This window comes from Hippoglossus stenolepis, chromosome 21, assembly GCF_022539355.2.
Source record: "Hippoglossus stenolepis isolate QCI-W04-F060 chromosome 21, HSTE1.2, whole genome shotgun sequence".
Taxonomy (NCBI): Eukaryota; Metazoa; Chordata; class Actinopteri; order Pleuronectiformes; family Pleuronectidae; genus Hippoglossus; species Hippoglossus stenolepis.
In genome coordinates this window covers 4,479,195-4,488,078 of record NC_061503.1, presented here as the reverse complement: position 1 = coordinate 4,488,078, position 8,884 = coordinate 4,479,195, and the positions used below count along the sequence as shown (strand labels likewise).

Here is an 8,884-nt window from a genome sequence, read left to right as displayed (position 1 = left end):
CTGTCACTTCATAGGTCAGTGCAGGGTGACCCGTGGGGCTGCTCTCTTTCTGCTTTCTCATTTTGAAATTTTAAGGTTTAAGGTTTCTCTGCTGTGCTTCCTACTGTCACCTGCAATCATGATCCTCCTGAGGATCTGACCCACTCGAGGACGACATGCATAACAGGCTTGTCCCTTTGAATAAGGTCACAACCATGTTATGGATTTCTTGGCTCGACAGGCCTTTTTATTAACTTTCATATAATGTAAGCTCATTGATTCAGGATAATTTTTTTAGCCTCTACACTTTTTAAAACTGCATTTATTTGTTCTTACTGTTTACAGTTATGGTAAATACAAAGCTATTTAGTTGCTAAATGTTACATTATGGTCAGTCTCAGTGAATCAGGATGTTTCACCTTGAATATCAAATTAAAACCAAACATAAGGGAAACCTTTGCACTTGAATGTGTGATAAGAACTACCCTAAATGACAGAAACCATATTTGAAAAAAATGGATTTCACTTTTCAGTTTGGTCCATGTCCCATCTACTAACATGCAGGTGGGGTTAGTTACCTATACTGTAGCCAGTCACCAGGGGGTGATCAAGATACTTAATTGGTTTCACTTTTGGGGAGTTGTCATGTCGTCCATCGTTATTTACAGTGTATGGTCACCAGTCCAAAGCTAACTTTCTCTGCCAGTTGGTGGTGGGTAGTTAGTGTACTAAAGAAGCTGTTTTCATTTGATCCATTTGTCTTGCAAAAATATTGATTGATGAAACTTGAACGCCAGGAAGTTCAAGCTGAATAAAAAATACTGATCAGTGCAGCTTCAATATTTTGAAAGAAAACTGCAGGAGAATGTAATCAAACACATGGGCAATCATTAGATGCAGGTGATGTTTGTGCAGACGTGCAATGAGCAAAATAAAAATAGAACCTGAAATGTCATAATGATATGCTTATGTGATCAGCGAAACAAAAAGGCTTTGTGAGGAAGTTTATCTATATAGAACAAACCATACATACATAGAGGAATCTACATTCAAATCAGAGAAATGACAGAGAAGTTTACATAAGAGAAGAACATAAAAAGTGAACACAGACCAAATGTTTGATTACAGCAGATTACAGCATCCAAACAGAACCCATACAACTGAAAAAATAACAGTGTTTAACAGTGTGACACCTCCCTCTAACCCTAACCTGAGAGCTGTTGAAATATATATTTAAAATATACCATGATAAAACACCTATATTATGACTGCACTGTGCTGCTTGAAAACATTGACTTTGTTCCCAGACATTATAAAATAATGTATGATGACATTGTCTTGACAGAGAAGAACAATAACATCTGGTCGGTTGCTAATCAATTCCTCAAGGATCCTTACTTCTTTTCTAATGGATGTGCCTTCAGGAAGCGGTTGTTGTTTCATGTTTTTTTTCGTCCTCCAGCATTTCAACTAACGTCCCTGGACAGTTAAGGAGAGATATACTGTAGCTGCTGTCTGAGTCTCTGTGTGATGAGTTTCGACTCTTTGATTGGTACAAACACGACGTTAGCTGTATCTTGAGAGTATAGCAGTATGAGGAAGTTTGTATTCCAACTGTTACTTATTGATTAGAGTTGCAAGTCAGACTGATGCCCTGTCTACATTAATGCCGATTTTTAAAGTTTTCTTCTGAGTTTGGGCCTCTCGTCCGAATGCAAACTGCATTTTAAGTCACCAAAATGTGATTTATACAAATGCATTCCAACGTGCACATTTTCAAAAACTGTTCATGTGGCAGAAAGGTCTTGGATCAGGTGATTAAACACATGTCAAATAACTATAAGCAAAGATATAAGTGAAAAAATGATGAGCTATTGTTTTTGGTTGTGATGTTACTATCACCAAAGAAGAACAAGCTCACAATGTTCTTCTCTGCTATTTGATGGATCCTTGATGTACACTTTAATGCCATCTACTGGCCCAGCATGCTTATTTATATATATAAACATAAGATATCTAGGTTGTCAAGGAACTCCAGGTGCAGCGTGTACATTTTTTGACAGAAATGTCATATGAAGTAGAGGCCTGTCTCCTCAGTAGTTTCCTGACAGCCGAGACCACGGCCGTCCTGTCTTAAATCCAACATTCATCTATTTCATCAAAGAAGAGTCATATAACTTACAGATCAAAAACACATTGAAGTGTGAAGTTTCACTTTAAAAACTGAGGGGAGAATATCAGTTAGAAAAAATATCCACAGAAATGTAGAAAAGGCCTTAATATCCCAGCAGTTGGATTTTCACAGGAAAAACAGCGTCTCTGTTGTTCTCAAATAATTTGAGGAGAAAAACTAATTTAAATTAGTTAGTTTGAAAATGGGCTATTGAAAATGACTCTGACAAATAGGCCCATGTCTGTTTGATCTCAAAATATTAAAATCTGTTTCATTATGAAGTGAATCCACATACTCAGCTTCAGTGAGTGCTGCATTGTAACTTTATCTCTCTGCGTTGGCATTTTCCTTGATAGAGTCAAAGTGCAGCAGTGATGCACTCACGGTGCAGTAAAAAATCACAAGGCAATGCAGATCCCAATGTGTTGACACAGTCTCAGGGCTGCCTCCGTTTCACGCAGACACACAACGCATTGCCTGCCTCTACAGCCTCGTACAAGCATCGTGCTGCAAGAGAGATATCAAGGGTGGCAACAACCGTGTATTTTTGTCACCTTAAAAGGAGGGCGCATGCTGATTTGGAGAAATAGCAATCTAATTACCTCGTAGGGTTGGAGAAATAATGAGTGTAAGCACAGGAACGCAGCAGGAGGGGGAAGTAGATGCCGAGACCTCTATTGTTCAGAGGTGTGGAGAGTCTGAGAAAACCGACAGGCTAATAAGCTGGAGGAGATTTGTTTTCTCCTTGACTTCAGATCTATTTCCGTTTCATATTCTGACTTATTCTGATGTTAGAGACCCTAGTGCCGTTGTTAACTTAACCGTCCACCACCTCTCCTTGTCTACTTCTTGTTATCGCTTCCAATCAAGTCAGGGTCGGGACCTGGCAGCGGCAGATCGCCGTTGCCACTCTGCAGTTGGAGTCCAAACTTAAAGAGTCACGTTGGATTTAGTAAATACTCAGTTACTTAAAGGATTGGGAGAAGCAGCGGAGAACACCACAGTGGAACCAGAGTCTCCCCTGCTCTGTGACGTATATACGCTGATGTCACAGACTGCATGGTGTGCACGGCAAGAATTGTTCCCAGTTGTGAACGTATTCATGTGACAGCTGCACCCACACAAACACACGTACACACACCGCGCACACACACCGCGCACACACACACACACACACACACACACACACACACACACACACACACACACACACACACACACACACACACACACACACACACTAAACATGTGTTCCTCATCTTCCTCCGCTTTTCTCTTTTCACTTTCTAATGTTTAGCTGAAGCCTGGAGATAAGTCCAAATATAGCAGAGGAGGGAGAGGGGGATGAGTGACTCATCGGGATCAACTGAACGTGTGTGTGTGTGTGTGTGTGTGTGTGTGTGTGTGTGTGTGTGTGTGGGCTGAAGTCTGGTGGGGACTTGAGCCTGAATACACACTTACCCACAGGTCACCATGGGCACAGGCTGCTGTTCAGGGTTAAAATGGGTAGAAGCAGGTTAAGGTGGGGGTAAGGGGGTAGGAAATGGATCGTCAATGTGTGTTTCCCAGGGGTATAGTGAAACAAGTTTGTGTGTGTCGGTGTGTGTTTGTGATCTCTAAATCGACCTGCACTGCCATTCAAATTTACACGTGTAATAAAACTGTAGTAAAGCTCAGACGCATTTTCGTAAATATCAGCCATTCTGACATAAAATCGTAAGTAAACACAGATGTTACTTATCACACGAATGAAGGTTCCGATCCATTTAGGTACCGAGTCTTATTTAACATTATTTACACCAACCAAACTGAGCAAATCATCATGAAGTCCAGAGTTTATTTAACCAATGCTGCTGATCCAATTCCCCGATCCCCATGAAGCCTCATATGTTATGACCGTGGCTCAGGGGGATGCAACATTTCTCTGTGTGTCTCCTGCATAGAGAAGAGAAACATCTTGATGATCTTCCTCCCACTTTGCTGAATGGTCCTATGGTTTGATTAGCAACTATTCCCAGTGTTCAGTTAGTCAGGATGTTCTCATATCGACCGAGATAGAAGGTAAGTCTTCTCACAAAATGGATCCTCTGCGTCCTTTAGTTTTACAATTCAATTCAATATACATTATCTCAAGGCACTTTAAAAAGAAGGCCAAGACCTTAAAATTACAGAGAAATGTCTCAGATTGGTAATGTATTGATATATGTTGTTTATTGTACAGACAAATCATCCGTTCCTCCATCTATCCACCTGCTGTGACCTCAGTAAACGGTTGAATGCCTCTTGGATCAATGTGTTGGAAAGGTGCACACCTGTGACCCAGTTTCTTTAAACTACCGGAACAAGTAACATTCAAATCAGCACCTTCAGAGTTAGTTGAAGAACATTTGGCCCCAGGGAACATGAGAGTAACCAAACCTGCACAGACCTATACAAGAACACCATGTACCAAAAGGCATAAGCATCAGCTGTGGTGCAGCTGGGGCGAGGGAGACGGATGAAAAACGTGAGAAAGGCAGTGACTCATCACAGCTTGCTTCAACACTGCCTCCATCTGTACTCATGCAGAGACATGCCATCCTGGATATACAAAACCAATCCTATAGGTGAGTTCACACGGAGCCGTCGGTGCCCAGGCTTTCCCAGTCCAAGGGATGTGCTGCGTCACAGTAAATCTCTAATGGAGTGGAGTGTTTTTTGTTTTTTTAAGGCGGACTCATTTAAGTTTCATCAGGCGGCTCCTGAGCGACTGGGGGAGGGAGTCTACTCAAATGCAGCCTGAGGGAGGAGAGGAGCTGCTGGTATCAGCTCGAGCCGCGGCTGACGACAGAGTGGAGCTTCGTCTCATCTCCCGTCCCTCTGCGCTCCTCCTCATCAATTTATGAGCAAAGTAAAGAGTGTTTAAGTGGTCTGTTTTCCTTATTACTGCAGATAAGAGGTCAACAATCAAACGGCAGGGCCAGGATAACCTGCTGCAGGGCTCTGGGCATATGTAAGCTGAAGTAATTACTAAGTAAGACTTTCAGTTTATTTTGTGCTGAAGCTGTCAAGCAAAGTAACTCCGGGAATATGATATTCCTTATCGTTCAAGTGAGTTCATAAACTAGTATCAGTTTCTGTGTGTAACTGAACATATCATTTGATATATGATATGATCATGTGATTTGCATTGGCAGGGCAGCTGAAACCATGTTTTCCAGTCATTGCTCTATCCTCTTAATATCAGTGCAAATGCATTTTAAGTATCATACATCCAAAGTGTAATATAAACCATTAAATCTAGAACCGCAGATGCAACGTTACAATTAAGGTTATAGTAGGCCTGTGTGTGTGTGTGTGTGTGTGTGTGTGTGTGTGTGTGTGTGTGTGTGTGTGTGTGTGTGTGTGAGACTGGGTAAGTACATGAGACTTAACAGATTGTTTTACAGTGTTTAGGCTGTTATTTGTGTCAATATGTCTCAGCAATGCTGAACAAATCTGAGCGTGGGAGTGTCGGAGTGCCGCCTCATGTGGGCTTAGTGTGTGTGTGTGTGTTTGTGTGTGAGAGAGAGAGAGAGTGTGGGAGAGTGAACACGATGTACCCAGGCACAGTTTTCCTGGGCAGCGTCCAACTGTAGGAGTCTGCTTGCAGCTATGTGCTTTGGGGACACCTCCTGTCACGTCTGTCCTAATCTCTGTACTCACTCGAACCTGATCTGCCCATGTGACCTCCCCTCACCCCCACTGATACCCCTCCAACGCCCTTGATTTCCTGTCTTCTCACCTCTTGCCTCTCCTGCTGCCCTTTCACTCCAAACCTGACCCGAGTTCTTTCATGCTTCAGCAGCTGCTCCATGGTTTTTATACAGCACCATAAACGCCCCACACACCCCACCTTGCCTTTGCCCTTGTATTGCGTCCGTTCTCACTTCTCCTCTGAGGGTTTGGTTATGTAAGGTGAATGCTGCCTCCTGTGCCAAGCGTGCCGGCTGGCGCCAGTGGCATAAAGACAAAACAGAACCCCCCCCAAAATACACACTGACAAACACACACACACACACTCACACACTCATACACTTAAGCACTACAACAACACATGCACTGAGAATTTAAAGTGGTAATCCTTGAGATCCTCTCGTTTTTATTTTGGCAACTAGTCTGGTGCTAAGTGCTTTTGTAACTCTGTGGTCAGGATCTTTCTGTTGATGAAGTAAATAACTACACTTCTTCTTCTATTTCCAAAAAAAGACGGCCTCTGTGCCAGGCTATTTCTCCCAGGAGAGACGGGGGAGAGGACTGGGTACGGTGTGGCAGTGTCAGCCTGGCTGCCAGTTTGTCCCGGAGGTAAAAATAAAACAAGAACCTTTCCCCCAATTGACTTCACATTATTCACATTATAGAGCAGCACTAAAGACATCTGTGTAACTGCTGACTGACTTCAATGATTGGTAAGCTCAGTAATAAATGAAGGTTTATTGTTCTAAAACGTACTGTCTGTAGGAAACAGATATTTGCTGGTAATATATATATATACATATAAATGTGTATGTATAATTTTCATGTATATGTAAATGAATGTAATAATGAACTCCCCCACATTATTATTTTGTTTAGCAAAGTAACATTATTGAATTCACAATGTGTTAAACTGGCTGAACAAGTTTATATTTAATAATATGAATTTAGCCTCTTAGCTAACGCCTCGTCTCCACAGTTTTGTTTCCATAGTTCTGTTTAATTTTAGGTACGAATTCGTATGGAGCAACATCCGAATGAAAATGTAAAAATGAACTTTCCCACATTTATTAAATTCAATTTATTAGATTTTTAGCAAAGTAAGCATGAAGGAAGAGGGTTTGTGTTGATGTCAAGTTAAACTGTGTCATGTTAAACTGGCAGAAGATGTTAAATTGTTAATACAAGACTTGATGACTTGACTTGTTAAAATGGATTCTTTTTTTACAGCAGAAGCTCCTCTGGATTACACTCTTCCCACGAGGAGGAGGGAGGCGGGTCCAACAAGATAGAGAAACACTGATACAGAGCGGGGCCATGTGGTGGAGAGAGTGAGCAGGGGAGATGAACAAGGGAATGAGGGAAACGCTGGGATGAGCGAGGGAAATCTGGGTTTAAGAGCTTTACCGCGCTTTAACACGAGCAAATTATTCTGAGCCTGCAAACAATGGAGCCAAGAGAGGAAGAGGACTCAGCTGAGATCAACACCATGTAGGAATTAATGAAGTTCTCTGCCAACACACAGCAGAGAGCTCCACAATCTGGAGGCTGGAGACACTCTCCCAATTGTGTTTCCATAAAACACAAGTGTCTCACACTTCATTTTCCAATAATTACTGCTGCACTGACTTAGACAATTCGTGTCAGTTTTAGTGATTTGTCAAGGAATTGACAAAAGTTGAGAAAAAAACACTTATGTGCAGAGAACCTCACTTACGTCAATATGTACCTAATGCTTTTTTTTAAATTTCTATATTACACAACTGTGCCTAATTGTGGTGGAACAAAGACCAGGATCCTTTACTTAAGTAAAAGTACAGATACCACAATGTAAATTTTATAATAAAATTTAAAAAATGCTTTCATCAATATTTCTATATAAATGGGTTATGAAATGAGCAGTTTCCGGTGACGAAACCACAGAAAATCTAATTCTGCAGTTGTTTCTTTAGCATCTTTTAGCTCATTGTTTTGGTTTTAAAGTCCACAAACTGTTGTTGTGAACAGCAGGGATTTGAACTGAAACCTTAAAATAAATGGCTTGTACACAACCTGTTCAGCACCTTACTGTCCACAGAATGTTAGCTACCTGCTGGTGAACAGATGTGGAGCGTTTAGCAGCCAAAGAGCCAGGTATTATTCTCAGGAGTCTATGGACACAAATGAACAGTGGTGAAGGAAGTACTCAAACATTTTGCTTAAGTAAAAGTACACCACAAAAATTATATTCTAAAAATGTAGTGATGTAGAAAGTACAGAAAGTTGAGTAAAGTGAAAAGTAACCGAAAATAAATACTTAAGTACAGATACATAAAAAATATGTACTAAGGTGCAGTTACAAAGTAAATGTACTTAATTACGTCCCACTGCTGCTGTGTATCTACTTCTTGTGTAATTGAGCACCTGTTTGCAAACACTTTTACACAACCAACTATACCTGAGAGGAATAGAAAATCCACTGTGATGTCGACAGTATTGTTCAGTGGACTCATATAAATATCTAATGCAATAAGAATTTTCTAAAGTGAGTACAGGTAACTCCAAATCATTACTTTCCACCACTGGTGACAAATAAAAACAATAATTTTCACTTGGAAGAAGCATTAATCGGGATGTCCTCTTTATGCTATTAACAGAGCCAAGAACAAGGTGGACCAACTCCACTGAGCCAAACATAGATGGTTTGTTTGGGTTTGTTTGAGTCTAATCTGAAGAGTCTTCATGACCGTGTCGAGCTGCAGGTTACGAGGAGTGTGTAACATGGCTCAGGGTGTAACACAGCTGATAGATCATGTATGGATCCTCACACACACACACACACACACACCCTGATTAGACTTCAAAAGCAGATTGCATAATACGTGATGCAACAGAATCAGGGCAGTGGAGATTGAGAACAGCAGCCTCTCTCTCTCTCTCTCTCTCTCTCTCTCTCTCTCTCTCTCTCTCTCTCTCTCTCTCTCTCTCTCTCACTCTGATGAAGGGATTGCATAAGGAAGGAGAAGGGATGGATTCGGG

General features: G+C 41.3%; 1 long non-coding RNA gene across 2 annotated transcripts; it reads left to right on the top strand.

Moving 5' to 3' along the window:
• The first annotated feature begins 3,627 nt into the window (after window positions 1–3,627).
• LOC118101109 lies at window positions 3,628–8,302 on the top strand. Of its 2 annotated transcripts, XR_004694504.2 has the most exons (4): window positions 3,628–4,758; window positions 4,863–5,042; window positions 6,380–6,475; window positions 7,097–8,302. It is a non-coding gene; the product is annotated as an uncharacterized LOC118101109 (long non-coding RNA). The 2 variants fall into 2 exon arrangements; XR_007032313.1 differs by having other exon boundaries at window positions 4,863–6,475.
• Window positions 8,303–8,884: the final 582 nt, after the last annotated feature.